This window comes from Typopeltis vanoorti, chromosome 1 (genome assembly GCF_054136105.1).
Source record: "Typopeltis vanoorti isolate ZY-2024b chromosome 1, IOZ_Tvanoo_1.0, whole genome shotgun sequence".
Classification (NCBI taxonomy): Eukaryota; Metazoa; Arthropoda; class Arachnida; order Uropygi; family Thelyphonidae; genus Typopeltis; species Typopeltis vanoorti.
In genome coordinates this window covers 51,946,286-51,962,815 of record NC_143549.1, presented here as the reverse complement: position 1 = coordinate 51,962,815, position 16,530 = coordinate 51,946,286, and positions in this window count along the sequence as shown.

Sequence of the window (16,530 nt, the reverse complement as noted above, 5' to 3'; positions counted from 1 at the left end):
AGAAAAAGAAATTTGTACGCTTACAAAGATTGTAGACTACGTAACGCATTCGCCATTGCTCTTTCTCACCTGTGTCTTGGATACTAACTTGTTTCTTTTTACCGAACACAGCAGATAATCTTGTCTTCTCCTCTCCTATTCCTAGTTTCTGTGAAGCAGCTCGGACAACTCTCCTCAAAAACGTATGGCGGTTGTTGCTAATGCCACTAGACGTTATTTATATATACAGTACTGTATATATATAGTTCTTTTACATGGTGATGCCTGAAATAATTTTCGACAGAGAAATGACCAACGTAAATCTTTCAATTTCCGATTCGTCACTTCCGCAAACGAAATTGATAAAATCAATGTCTACGTACATAAGACTCAATCCTGTTTAGAATTCCAAATCAGTAGATAATCCAAGAAAGAGAAGTGCTTCAAGGTGGAACGGATGATAGGATAGCATGAATAATCCCTATCGTCTGGATTACACGTTAAAGAGAGTAACGAAAATGGTCCATAAGAGCCAAGCTACACGCATGTGCTATTTCGACTTAGCATTTTATCGATTCTGAGAACATCAAACACAATTTCAAAGTAAAATAACATTGATGACGATTAGAGATTTTTTTTTAAATGTTGCTCCAACCCTTATACACAGTCGTACATCTACAGCACATCAGTATACCATATAAAATATCTTTTGCATTTTAGTTATTTTTTTTTAACTGGAAACCGTGCTCTTTAACCCAAAGGCAGAACTTTTTCAGACCCCTTAGGCCTTTATTAAGCAAGGTTCTATTATTCTGTTTTATCATATTGCCTAATGAAGCTTTCACGGGCTATAATAATGCCTGTAACAAATAAGATGCATAGAATTGTTAAACTACAAAGTGTATTGTAAAGAACGTCATGAAATCGTATACCGTACATAATACGATTTATTCCAGTGCAAATATACAGATAAAAAAATTCAGAGAAGAAATACATAGATGAAAATTCACGAAAAGCTTACAGAATCCCATACTTAAAAGAAATGACGAAAGGGGACCATATACTTAAGAATCGTAAATGTTTATTATTTACTAGATAATGCTCTCTTTACAAATGATTAGATCACACTTACCGAACGAAAAGATAAATTATAGAAAGCTATCTTCGAATTTAAAACCTGTAACACAAGTAGACTACAACACCGTACCATCTTCAGTTAAGGAGATATCCTTATAACCACCACAACAATAGTTATCGTTATTGACATTAAAGAACAGAAGAAATTGCAGTGTTAATTGTATAAATCTAAATAACCTGAGTGTTAATAATTATGTATATTCATTTATAAGAAAAACGTTGTATGACTAGCATAGGGTATATGGTATATAATCCAATGGTCTATTGTATACAATCCAAGAAATATCCCCATTTCTGAGACAACGTTTAGTTTTTGACTCCAGGTCCAGATGATGATTTATCCACTGTCAACCATTTTCCATTTCAAGTGGTACCAGAAACTGCGCTTACTAATTCTTACAAATCAAGCACATTTTCTCCGACAACTTAAAAGACATTTATTCACTTACACCAGTTCCATATTGACGTAGAGAATACTTCTACTTCATAGGCATCCTCTAAACTACGTGCTCAAAGTGTGTTCCAGTCCAGGGGATCTCAATCTTGATTTCTCTATTGTTCTAGATTTGATAATAGAACTGTTCTACTTGAACAACAACAACAAAAAAAAAACTGTATCTTTCGCTTTTCAACATGACTAATGCAAACATGCTACTGTTACCATCTACATGCCACACGTAAACTTTTGGGTATGTCGGATATACGGGTATTCGATTTGTAGTGGCATATAAGCACATACCACTAAGGTAAGGACAATGAATGATAAAAGAAAACATAACAGTCGTGGTATAAATTATATAAAGGAAGAAAAATAGATCAAATATGTATGCATAAATATACAAGGAAAGAATTTAGGTTATCCTAAAAGATCTGAACCAGTTTCTGGTATTATAACAGATAAAGTCCATTAAACATAACATTAAAAATGATCATGAAAGAATTCCCCCCAAAAAAATCAATTACTTTATGAAAAAAAAAAAAAAGACTCGAAAGGAAAAGATCTATTAAGTGATAAGTGCAACTAGGCCTAATGCTATGAAAGACGATGGTAACGAGGTTTTATATCTAACGCCATCTAATGCCAAGTTATTTAATTAACTACACCAACTGGATATACGACTTCGGATGAACACGAAAAGGTTATGCTGAAATTTTTGATGTATTTATAGATCTCAAATCAGATATTTATCCCTAAGGATTAAAAAAACAACCAACCAAACAAAAAAAAACATTGACTTTCGTGTCCCCTCCCTATCTTTTCACTCGACCTTCTACCCTCCCTTTATTTAGTTGTAGTCTTTCTACCTAAGAGACGATTTCCGAAGGATTATTGGTCTTTCCCAACTTTGCACACTGCAAAGCGCACATGTCCATTACATGTCGGATTAGGTGAGGAAGAAAGCCGATAGGAAGTCCCATCGCTAAAGCTCCAAATCGAAGTAGCATCCCCTGGTCTATTCGAATAATAGCTTCGTGGAGTAATGTGTGCGCCCTTGCCCTAGCTCGCGCGCGCGTATCTGTGTGTGTGTGTGTGTGTGTGTGTGTGTGTGTGTGTGTGTGTGTGTGTGTGTGTGTGTGTGTGTGTGTGTGTGTGTGTGTGTGTGTGTGTGTGTGTGTGTTCGAGATGAAACCGATCGATCATGCATGGCGATACATCACCATGTCAAGGCCTAGTGTCAATTCTACGGAAGGGTCGAGTGGATCTTAGAGCAGATCTAAGTCCGCACCATCCAGGAGTGAAGTATCTTAAGGTGTTAGCCAAGTAAAGACATGTTCGGGTGAGAAGGACAGTTTGTCTGTAAGAAGCCAGAGGTTCTATTTTCTCTCTCTCTCTCTCTCTGTGTGCCGCGAAATATATACCCAGTAAAGAGCTTTGGAGATAACGTAGAGCGATCATGGTATGCTGTTTCCATAGCTACAATAGGTTCCTTGTTTTGGCCGCTGGAGTGGAAATGGAAAGGGGTAGGGGGAAAAGAAAGTGGGAGGATATTTACGACTTTGTCACCGTCTCAAAGAATTGGGATATCATGCTTACCTGGAGCGACAACTCGAGCTTTGTGCATCCAAGTGTATTTTTCTGCTGGAATAGAAAATAAACGGAAAGAAGTAGTGCATTTTTGAATGAACTGTCACAAAAGGTCATTTATATTCGTTCGCCCGACATGTGCAACAGCATGGTTGTGTGTCGTCTCTGACGGCATCCGATTTCCATTCAGATAACCTAATATTATATATGTTGTTGTCACTCAGGCAAAGAAAGTTACCCATAAAACTACAGATAACACCAACGATCGCTGGTCTTTTGGCGAATGTGTAGTGATGGGTGTACCGAAGTGGACTTTAATAGAGGAAAAACCTGTTTCGGAAAAGAATATTATTCACTTGTTGAAAGTCAAAGCACTTTTCTAAAGGTTTTCTATCATTTTCTTGCAATTGGTAGAAAATGCTAGGATTTTTTCTCTTCCAAAACCCAGTCTTTAATTAGCGAGCCTGTTTTTTAGTCTTTATTTTACTGCACACCAAACCATTAAATAAAAGATAAATATCGGATCAGTGCTCCTTTTTTATTCTTCGTGTAGCTAAACCTATATTATATGTAGTGTGTGTTTGGAATGTTTTGATAGTGGCGCTCTCTGTTTCATGCACTTATAATGTATATAGATACAAACTTGTTATACTAAAATACGTAGGAATTCTTTTAGGAGACCTTAACTATTTTTTATATTACTCTACTAAGGTTATTTAGGTTACAACGCGCAATCTCCCTTGATAAAGTGTGTTTATTATGCCAACATTCCACTCAGTGGAATGTTTACACACGAACTGCGTATATTTTTATTATGCTATTTCCATGCATATTTTAGACGTATTTTTGACATTAAAATTCTTGTATTTTCAGAAATGTACTTAGAGCCACATCATACAGAGAAAAGTTATCTTTTGAAATATGTTAATAAAACTTCCTGGCAAAATCTGAAATAACGAAAACGAGTAGCTACTCATCTCAGTCAGATTACAAAAATTGCCCTAAGAAAGTATATAACGATTTTAGTACTCCCCTGGACAACAAATAAAATATATTAGTATGCACCATAGCTTCACGAGCAAGAATTCACACACACACACACACACACACACACACACACACACACACACACACACACACACACACACAGAGAGTTTAATATGTAAATTTACTGCGTAACACGTAAGAGAGTAAACTAAAAGAATCTTGCGGATATTTCTAGGATTATCATCCAATGGTTGAGGATGATGGCGTGGACAGGGATTTAAAATTTAATGTCAACAAACAAATGTTATGCGACAATAAAAGCGATGATTTTATGGAAAGTTCAGAAAGACACAGCTGTTATTTCTCAAGGATAAGCTAATTAAAATTTATATATAATGATTATTATGTAATTGGACAATGTGAAATATTCGCTATTTTTATGTGAGCGACATTAAAAAATTAAAAAAGAAAATTATGGAGTGGAAGAACAGGTAGTATACATAAGCTAATGTAATATACATACCAAGCTAAGCTAATTTACGTAAGCTATTCGTGTGTGGTTGGAAAATTTCGTAGAACACGTATCAGTTTTTAGCGGCAGTAGCATTTATTATTATTATTATTATTTAGCACTGAGTTAGTCTGTTTCAGATTATAGCTGTCAAGTTGGTTTTCTTCAAAGTGTTTTGTCACCTTACAAACATAAAACAAACTCTGGACACATGATAATATAACGCGTAAATTTAAATAATTATGAATTTCTGTAATTCGCGGTATTCATGACATTTCCATCCTTTTATGTTTATTTTCCTGTAAATTTTAAAATTATATTTTCAAAATTTAATTCACTAATTAAGAATAAACAATTAATATATATTTTTATATTTTAATTAATAAATTAAAAATATTAATAAATTATTTTATATTTAATATAAAGATTAAATTTGAAATTCGAAAATATAATACACCTTTAAACTTTTCATATCATAATAGTGCATCATACCATTACGAGAAAATCATGCTGGAGGGGGGGGGGTGATGAGCTAATTGACCGTGAGATGCAGTGATTGATTAATACCCTTGGAGGGTAATGGATGGCAATGCTGTACCAATGAAGTTTAACTGAGGTTCGGCTGTTGCTGTTACCCCCTTGGGAAATGAGATTCGAGAGTTTTTGAGTTCGCTCTCTTAGGGTTTTTGCCCTAAGGGAGCAATTTGAGTCTCCGGGGAAAGTGTTCTCCGGCACGGCCCGCTGAGGGGCTTTGTCGGTGAATGATTTTCTTCGGAATTTGAGCGGTTCTGCTCGGTGGTGGGGGCGCCCGTCACTGAGTTGAACCAACGCTGAGATATGGACGGTCTTTCGCCCACTATGGAGTGGCCTAGAGATCGTCCGAATCTTTTTGAGTTCACCTTTACTTAAACAGTCGGTGATTAATATCCTTGGAGGGTAATGGATGGCAATGCTGTAGCCAATGAAGTTCTAACTGAGGCTTTGCTATTGCTGTTACCCTCCTGCCATGATTAGAGCTTTAATAGCTCAATAACACCTTATCCCTACACTGTCCTCTACAGATAACGGGGAAGATGAAAAGCATTCTTGCTTCGCCCCTTTAAGCCAGTCCTTATAAGGATCATATGATATGATACCAATGTGTGAAGTATATATATATATATATATATATATATATATATATACATACACGTATATATATGAATATGCTGACTTTTAGAATTATTTGATGCAGTATTAGTGAAATGATTTCTGTGTTTGGCATTTTACAGGACCTGCTTATATAAATGTGAGCCTTGTGGGTCCGACCAATAGCGTCAACTCAAAATAGGAAAGTATTCCCTTTCCTGTTTCATATGCCAGTGAAGATTACGCAAGAACATCGAGCTCTGACGCTTTTGCGTCAGAACGCTGACCCGCTATCCAGACACGATCTAGATAATTAATCTGGAAGCTAATGGCCTCTTTTAGGTCTTGTCAAAGTCAGTAACACCCGGACATAGAAAGGATTGGGGAGTCCTTTTGTCCACGTGCGCTCAAATAAATGACCCGTCGCGAAAGGTATCGTTTGATGGCCTTCCTTTTGCGTTGCTGACACCAGCGTTTTCCGAACGGAAGGGCCGGAGACAGTGATGTATATAGATGTACTGTAGATATTCGTCGTCACTGGTAGCCGAATTTCCCTTCGGAAGGGGAACATGTCAGCCGATGAATGACCTCCCATCACTAGCAAGAGACCCGCAGCATACTTACATAACCCAGGGTTGCAAGCTAACATTCTGTCTGTGTCAAAGTTGGCGCTACGCAGACTGGTGGCCCAACATACGGCAAGAAGAGGGGGGAGGAGCAGTGAAATGGAAGTAAATCATTAGCGCTGTATTTGGCTTAGGCTTATCACATCCGACTCAGCTTTGTTATTTATAATCATCAGCTCCCTCTGTGGGTTACAATTTTTTGGATTTTTTTGTTTTTATTATTATTATTTTTTTTTATTGACGTTTTATATTTTTTCTCATCATTGTTCCGCTAGGAAGGAAGTGAAAATTTAGGTCAGTGTTGACGTATTAGTATAAGTGATGAACAGTGCTTTTCCTAATATCGCACCACTCAGCTACTTTGTATTTTTATGGAGCCTACTGTTTTTATCTCAAACTATTTTGGTATACCCTTTTTTACATTTTCTTTCGAGGTTATCTTTATGTCGCGCGAAACTGTCAATTTTTGCAAGCTCTTCAAAATAGGCGCATAAATATAGACACGAAAAGTTTGAACAAACAATATTTGTCCCGAGAAATGAGCAAAAAGTCCACATGGCAACGACTTGGTTGCTATGGGAAATTCATATTTTTTATCTTTACCAGCTTAGCACAATAATTGTAATTATGAGGATAAAAAAAAGTTCTCATTACTTATATCTGACTATGGTGAATGGATACATCCAGATTTGTAACCATGACAACTAATCACCTTATATTACTAGAGATTTTAATGAAAATTTGTATTTTTTAAATATAATTTTAAATTATCCGTTTTTCCTTTATATTTAGTACCTGTCGGTTTATTTCAAACAATGTCAGGTGATGGATATTTTTCGAGGACACATTTATATTAATTTGTAAAGATAAACATCTCATCATCTATCTTGGTGGGCCCTGGTTAATCTACTTCCAAATGACTTCAATATATTTTCTACGGAGTTCATCTTCAGCCATTTTTTTAACTTATCCATTATTGCCTACGTAGATTTACAAGAGAAAGAGAGAGTGCTCCGGGTCTTTGTATTATATCTTCCCTCTCTCTCTCTCTCTCTCTGTCTGTCTGTCTCTCTCAGTGCCTGGGGCGTTACCTCTTCCTAGTACAGGTGTCATATATTTTAATTTAGAAGCGGTTTTAATTACAGGGTCTGACTGAGCACCAAGAGACTCATTAGTGTTAGCTCTACCAGTGCCCTCTATAATCTGTAAAATTGATACAAATAAGTGTCGACTTTCATTATTTTACCCCAGGCGATACGATAAGTCTGCAAATGGAAATCAGGGATAAATTCTACTTGATGGTAGAAATATCGTCCAAGCAGAGGGCATTTGTTTCGATAAACACAATGAACAAACCAAGTGCAAGGGAATGAAGTCATATATTTAAACTAAATAGCCTTTTAGACTGCTGAAAAAGTAGGAGTTCGTATTTCATTTTAATAATAATAGATTTTGCTTTCAGAACATATTAAACTATACATGCATGATACATAATAAAATAGCATTCAATAGATGGTATAATTTTCCACTAAAAACCCAAAAGAGACATTTAAAACAGAAATGGCCTTTGGACTTTTCGCTTTATGCTAATATATTGCTTAGTATTCTTCATTTATCCATTTTATATTAAAATTTCTGGCTAGATGGGTGAAGCAAAATTGCTTTTCATATTCCCCTTTGTCTTGTAATGAAAGAACCTTGAATGGAGTGTTTGTGAGCTATATGCTTGCCCATTGAGGGTAGTGAATTTAGCTGTGTTCAGCTGAACTTAAGATAGACTTTGGTCTTTTATATTTGTAATTTTCTGCTTCGTTATATTCCGAGGCTTCCTTGATTAACGGGTTTGGATGGTTACTTGTCTTGGTAAAGAACTTCTCAGCTAGATTTAGGAGAAGTGAAGAGATATAAGGGATATTAACTTCTCTATGGATCTGGGTGTTTCTTATAAACCAAGGGGCATCCAGAATCATCCTCAGGAACTTATTCAGTAATCTCTGAAGTTTTAGAATGTTTGGGTTCGCTGAATGGCTCCACGCTGGGGATGCGTAAGTGATGACCGGTCGAATTACCATCTTGTAAATTGTTCATTTATCCATTTATGAGAATACAAGCTTATTATATATTTATCTATTTTACTAGTTAGGGTGTATGAAATCTAATAACAGAAATATTAATTTTCATTCACTAATTAACAAATGTAATAGATTTTTTAAAGGTTTAATAATATTTTATTTCTTATTTTTATTTACTTGACATTTAAAATACTATTTTTAAATTGGATTACAATTCAAAAATGTTTATAATAAACCCTTTTAAAATTATCATACATTGAAGATTCAAGTAATAAACTAAAAACAGTTAAAAAGCTAAAACATCTAAATTTAAACAACTAAAAACTAATAAAAACATAAAAAATATACTCCAATTAAACAATTGTTAGACATTGTCATCTTTAGATAGACATCTACATCTTATGCGAGTATTTTGAAAAAAATGATCAAAATTTATCTAGAAATTTACTAGCAAAACCTGCTGGTAAGATACTATACTTAAAGTTTTAGAAACATTTCTTAGAGCACAAAATCTTTTATTTTTGGTTTCACATAAGCGAGTGGAATAAGGTTGGAACAATCACAGCGATTTCGAAGAAGGCAGACGTTGATTTGTTCAACCAGTTGACTGTTCTTTTAGTGATGGCTCTCTAAGAAATTCGAGGAACAAAGTGAAGAGTCATTCTCGTATAAACAGTATGTTGCATCTTATCTATTCTATTCTATAAGAAGAGAGTTAGATATTCAGTATCCAAGAGCATCTAAGTATTCCACTTAACTCGAGCAGAATAGAAACGCAAGTGGAGTACAGAATTGACTTTCTTTGGTAAAAAAAGAAATCCCAAAATTAATAATTTTTTGATTAGTAGAGAAAAACATTTTTTTTTTTTTTTTTTTGAAAGAACTAGTGTAGGGTCAGAACTAGCTCTTGGTTTTTTTACAGCCTCAAGCAAAATTTGTTATCCATCTTATCTTTTTTTTTTTTTTTTTTTTACTTTTGCATTTAAATGAAAACGTATAATTTCAGCAGAGATTTTTGCTTTTCCTAATTAACAAATGTAATAGATTTTTTAAAGGTTTAATAATATTTTATTTCTTATTTTTATTTACTTGACATTTAAAATACTTTTTCTCTCTTTCTTTAATTTTCTTTAAATGAAAGTGAGTTCATCAGTCTCGCAAAACAGGTCATTACATACCCACAATTACAGTCAAAATATTGTGCAGCGTGTGTATTAGAGATGGTGGGTTATGTAGCCAGGAAGGTGAGTCGTGTATTCTTATGAAAAGGTAACTTTTAGTATGAATCCTGGCACTCCATGAACACGACATGTAATAAGACTACTACTACTACTAATAATAATAATAAAATGCATGGGCATTCTAAGATTTCCATTGATGGTAATAACTAAGATTCAATCTACATGCACAGATTTAATTTAGCTCTATTTAAGATTTATTAGATAGATTAGTGACAAATTTCTGGTTTTGTACAGCCTTAGATTTATTTGTTTTACGCTTCCTAACTCTCACGTATTATGCTAATAATACGAATCCTTTCGTTTATTTATAAATTTGAAATCACATCTGGAACTATAAATGTTTAGTTTGTCGTATATTCAAAGGACAAAAGACGGAAACCAAGATTTTATTAGACCATAAATTAAGTCCATAATTATAAGTTATACAGTGGGAATTTTTAATCCGTAGGCAATGCCTCTCCCGACCAATAACGTACAATTCCCAATCAGTCTGGTTGCTCAATGAACCCTCCTCTAACCAACAGACTGTGGGTTCTACCTAATGAAATCATAAAAAAAAAACACTCATATCCCAGTGGGTATGAATGCTTTTTTTATTTCATTAGGCAGAGATGAGCTGCATCGCCTAGTGACAAACCGTCATCCCACATACTGGGGGAGACCTGAACTAGCCTGAAAACAGTTTCCACGTTTGGTCTCCAGAGCAGTTAAAAAAATCCTGAAGGATTTTTTGACCCTTAACCCAACCAAGTGATAATATTGATGTCTTTTTTTGTTGGTATGATTCACATACAAAAAATAAAGATTTATGGTTACCACTATGTAGTCTCTTGACATGGGTTTGTTAGCTGGTTCGAATTTCGTCCAGGACACGATGGAATTTTTTTTATAAATGCTTATCAAACGAAGGTAAATTAGCAAATCTCATATGGAGGTCTCAGAATTTTCCCTCCAGAAAACTAGAATTTTTACTCCCTGGAATTTTCTCTGAAAAGTATGTCTGTTTAGAGATACCGTCCAGAGAAAACAGTTTTTCCATACATACTATAGATAACAAAAGATAAGTTCACATGTTTTCTAAAAACTGTCTTGACGTCATGAGATCATTTATTCTAATCGAATTTTCTTTTTCTAGAGATTTAGGAAAACACGAAAAGTCAGCAGTTTAAAATGCTTGTTTTGCCAAAATCTCTGATTAGCTAAAATATATTCCAACAGCATGAAGATACTCGCATATTTCAATATTTTGGAATCATAAAGTACTTGTCGTTTTTCTGTACGGAAACAATGGGGAATATCAGATATGGTGACATCGCTGGCGATTTTGTAAACCTTGTAAAAGCAAGAGATCCAAGATTATTTAATTTTTTAAAATCAGAATTAGGTAATTCATGTAGAATACGAAATGAATTATATAGAGAGTAATTTATTCTAAATTTATTTGACATAAGATAAAAATAAACTTAAAATATTTGCAGATAAAATTGATTTTTTTTGTTTAAAAATTGGAACGCAGACTCGAACAGAACTCCCTCCCCCCTTCCAGCTTATTTTTATATATGCGTTATTTTTATATAAACAATTTGAAAACGTGAAGCTAATTTTAATTTACGAAAATATTTATTTTTTCCCATTTTTTTTAAAAAAAAACATTTCGTATTGTGACAGTTCTTATTTAATAAAATAGCTAATTAATTTAAAAACACAATAAAACAAGACTAGATGTATCAATATTAGCTTAAATTAGCATAAGCCAATTAATATTGTAAAGTGGATTTAGTAGGCACATTACAACTGTTGCTTCCTTCCCATCCAAAAATCAGAATTTATTTCACAAATCTCAAATCCGCACAACCATTGAATGCTGTTTTCACAACTGGGATGGTTCCCTTAAGAGCTCACTAAAATATTCAACTCAATACAGAAGAGAATAATTCAGTCGATTATTAATTTCCCATCTCTCGTTAATTCACTCTACGCACTCTCACGCAGAAGTTCAATTTCCGCTATTTGCATCTTATATAAATACTTTCACTGCCAGGACTGGCATCAGTAATTCCTCTATCTCCTGTTAAAACCAATTCAAAGATGTGCAGCAACTAATCAATACGCTTTCGCCGTTCAACTCCAAACCTACCGAACAAATTTCTCCTCCTCCTTTATCCCATCTGCTGCTGCACTCCTGAACAGTCTCCCATCTTATGTGTTTCCTACGGAACATAATTCGTAGCTCTTCAAACTAAATCTGAACAAGTTCCTTCTTGCCCATCCGAAGTACTAATGTACTATTGGTTACTGAACTTCTTGCGCTTGATATTATCTTTAAAAAAAATTAAAGTTATTCATTCGGAGTTATGGTTCGGAGAAACTTGTGCTGTCGCTCCCTTGACATTTCCAAAGGGACAGTTCAGAACTTGGCAGAAGATGGCAGGGAGACTAAAGGATGGCAATTTGTTTAGTACATTTCGATGCCACACAACTAAACAAACTGCCATCCTTTAGTCTCCCTGCCATCTTCTGTAACTGGGCAGTCAGCTTTCTCTCTGGTCGTTCTCTGCGAGTCATGGTACACAACTCTTCGAGCTTCACCACCAATGGTGGAATGCCTCAAAGTTCTGAACTATCACCTACTTCCTTTCTTCTGTACATGAATGACCTACTCACAATAACCATTAATCCTATCCACAGCTTTACAGATGATACCACTCTCCACATGGCATTCTATTCGTTTGACAAATCATGCGACACTCTGACACTCCAGGCAATAAGACCATCTACAATTAGTACTTTAAAATATTGATTTACATACTCTCTTTCAAAGAGGAGAAGGCAATCTTGTTATATTCAATGCCACCAAACCACGCCAAAGAGATCCCAGCTCATCTGCTTGTATTCTTAGGTAATAAAGAAATCTCTAGACATGATCAAATCTCCTTGCTTGGACTAATGTTTACCTCCCGTCTTTCCCCGTATCACATCACATCACATCAATAGCCTTCTCGGTATTTTAGAGTCTATTTTACATCCAACCAACTCTTAACTATATATAAACTCCAAATCCTCCCCTGTTTAGAATATTGCTCACATGTTTTGGGGTGGTGCACCTAAAATTTCTCTTTAAAATCCTTGACGCCATTCAGAAGGTGCAACTGGCTCATAGATGATCTCTCTGTTACAGATTTACTTCACCTCGACCTCACAGGCAGAGTGTTTTGTTTTAGCACACTGTCTATCCTACAGACATTTCCATGGTCACTGCTTGGGTGAATTGGCAACCATCATTCCTCCACTTTCGGTTGCACCTCTTAATGAAAGATCAGTAGCAGCTGCCTAGTATCCCTTTACTGTGCAACTTCATACACGAACCTGATTCTATTCTTCCTCTTTTATTCTGTCCATCTTTGTCCTCTGGGACATCTTTCCACATGAAGTATCCATAAACAACTGCAACTTGCAACTCTTCAAAAAAAAAAAAAATCAATAAACTTCTATCTCATTCTTCACCTACACCCTCTTCCCAAACGGAATTGATTTCCTTATAGGTCCATCGACATCTTGTGCTTGGTATCAATGTAGAAAATACATTGTTTATTTTCATTTTTTTAAATTTGGGAGAAGGGATTTAAGGAATTCTGATGTACTAAATAAGAAAATGTAGATTATTTGATATTCGATGAGCTATCAACGTTTCCATTTCGATATGTGAATCTACTGATTTATTAATATTTCGTTCTTTGATTTTATAATAAATCAGAAGGAAAACAATAGTATTCATTTCTCTCCAACTATGTCCATTATTTTACGATTGATTCTGAAATAATATGAGTGATATTATTCTAGTAAATAGGGCTTGCTTCACGCTTGTCAGGAGATGTCACAAAATCACGATATGCCCACATCTAAAAGGATCACATTTTTATATTTTATTAGTAATTTGTTTTATTTCGCTGAATTCAAGGAGAAAATACAAGTCCTTTGGTTTTTAAGTAGTACAATACTTATGTATCTCATTATAAAAGTGGACTGAGACCCAAGTACTAATTACGGCCCTCCAAATTAAATACTAATTAGACGCCCTCTCCAATACGACTATGCACTGTTCCTCCGTAGTACTCAAGTGACGACGATGATGTTGTTATTTATTTATTTATTTTTTTAAGTTAGTTTCTTCGGCCCAAGTATTAATTTACGAAGGAGATCTCGAAAGTTCTGACAAATACCTAGAACAAAAATTAATTTATTTTATTTATTCTTATATATCCTAAGAGAAAAGATATTTTCTGAAAAATATTTTTTATATGAAATAAAAATTAATGAAACAATTTTTTTATGAAAAATGGTTTTGTTCTAGGTGTTTATTAGACCTTTCCAGACCCCCCCCCACCTCTCCTTCGTATCTTATGCACGGTAACGAAACAAGAAATGACCTGTATCATAATCATACGATTATATCCAACAAATCACGGCGCATTGCAAGAATAAAATTTTTTATATTTTATTATGATTCAAATGAATATTTAGCAATCTCACAATTTGGAAAATATCATTTTTGATATTAATAATATCGATAACCCAATGTATTAAATAAAATAAACTTTATCAAGCTATAGCCTGCTTAACTCGGTGGGGAAACGACGAAGTGTATCATTTTGCATTTCTATTGGAAAGACCAGGGTTCGAATCCCGTAATACGAAATGCTTTTTAATTGAACGTGAGTTAGTCGGCAGGGAAGTGATGGTTTTCTGTTTTTAATCAGATCCACAGGTTTCTCAAAACCGAAAAATGGGCCTGAGAACACACACGCAATTAGCAGATATAATATAATTATAATGGTTTGAATGGCCTTAGTTGCTTCGGCCATAATTTCGAAAGAACCACACCAAAGAGGAAAAATCACAATCTCCAATTAAATCATTTCCATCATTCTCGTTGCATTCCGACTTTTTTGTTATTCTTGCAATGACTTGCCTCAGTATAGACCATGCTAAGACAATTGGAAACAAAGATGTGGTTAGTAAAGGTGTTAGGACTAGCATTTTCCTTGGAGATGGTGAATGAATTTAAGGAGACGTGTGAGAGGTATTGTGTGAATGATGGCTAGTGTGCGTGAATAACAAATCCCCGAAGATGACTCTTATAACACTGTTGAGATACCTGTATAATAACAAAAATAAGATGCTTCAGTATATTCAATCCGTATATTTGAGTATTAATTTTAATAATAATAATCCCACTTCAGAAAAATTAGGATCCTAGAGATATTTAGTGCGTTGGATAAGGGATATATTTTTTTATCACTCCTACACACACGCGAGGTCGGAGAACCCTTTATCAAATTGATATCGTATATAGGCTAAGAGCGAAGAAATTTCTTGGTGTTCCTTTTGAAAATGTCTGTTCTCTGAATCAAGGCAGTTTCAGAGAACAGACGTAGATGGAATGAAAGATGAATGAGTGTCGCAGTTTCGATGGAATAACAGTTGAAATGTAAGGGAGATGATGAGAAGCTGCTGATGTTATGATAGGTATAGCAGAACGGGGAGGATGACTGATGCTGTTTCTGTTTTACAGGGTTCATGAAAGTATCTGTAGAAACCCACAATGCGGTAATTGACCATCTGTGAGACAGATGTATTTAGAATGCTATTTCTAGTAAAAACAGAAAGTGGTTTTTGGTGAACCATTCCAAATACGAGATCAGTATTTCAAGATTGGGTGAATAGATGAAAAGTAACGTTGAGAAAGGATGCCAAGTTTTTGAAAACTAAGAATGTTATAGAATTCTATAGAAGTCTTGTGTCAGGAGGGCCTAGAAAGAGAGGAAGAGTTCTAGTTTTGATTATTGAGCTGATCTTGTTATCAGCTCAATATAATTTTGTTATCAAAGAAAGTACTAAGGTCTTTCTTGCAAGAGAAGACGAAACTATATTGTTTTGTTTCATCACTCCACTGAAGGATAGTATGAAGTCAGTGTTCATGAAAATGTAGATGCAGGAAATCTTCAAGCTGAGAATGTTTGGCCACTTTACGTCTGCAGTATGAATAAGAGGAATGGAGTGCGCTGTCGCTTGCAAAATAGTTTTACAAGCGACAAAATTGCTACTGGTAGAGGTCAGCGAGAAAAAGGTCGTTTATGTATATGATGAAGAGGGTTGATATAAACGAGGCCTCTCTTATATCAATCATATTCATTAATGCACCTGCATTTAAAGAGAAATTTGAAGATAGAAAACCATCCACCAATATGACCAGAAAGAAAACTAGCAATCCAATTACAAAGGCTGGAAGAACCATAAGATGACAATTTATTAAGCGGTCCTAGATGCCAGCCACTATCGAATATCTTGAACATCTGAAGTGTAAGAGCGCAGGTTTCAACAAACCATTCCACGGTACGTGTCCAGAGGTGGGTGATAATTAGGCGAGTAGATCCATTGCGTATCTTGAGTGGCAAAATCCATAATAGGGGCCACTTATTAGCTGGATAAGTTAGATAATTTCCTATAAATCCGATTTCCTAGCTTTCGTGGTCACACATACTTTTCCAGCCACTTTAGACAATTAGCAAGTTAGTGATCTCATATTCGTTGGATATCACGATCGTGCATGCCGAATTCTATCCACACTTAAAGCCATTCACACACATTTATGCCGACAGTTGAATTCAATCAAAGTTTGTCAGATGGAGAACAGAACTGCTGTTTACTCTCTCTCTCTCTCATCCAGTCCTACAAAATACTGAATGATAACAGTTTTCAATTTTTGAATTCCTAAATATAATATACTGCAAATATTATCGTAAGCATCTGAATTTGTAATCTC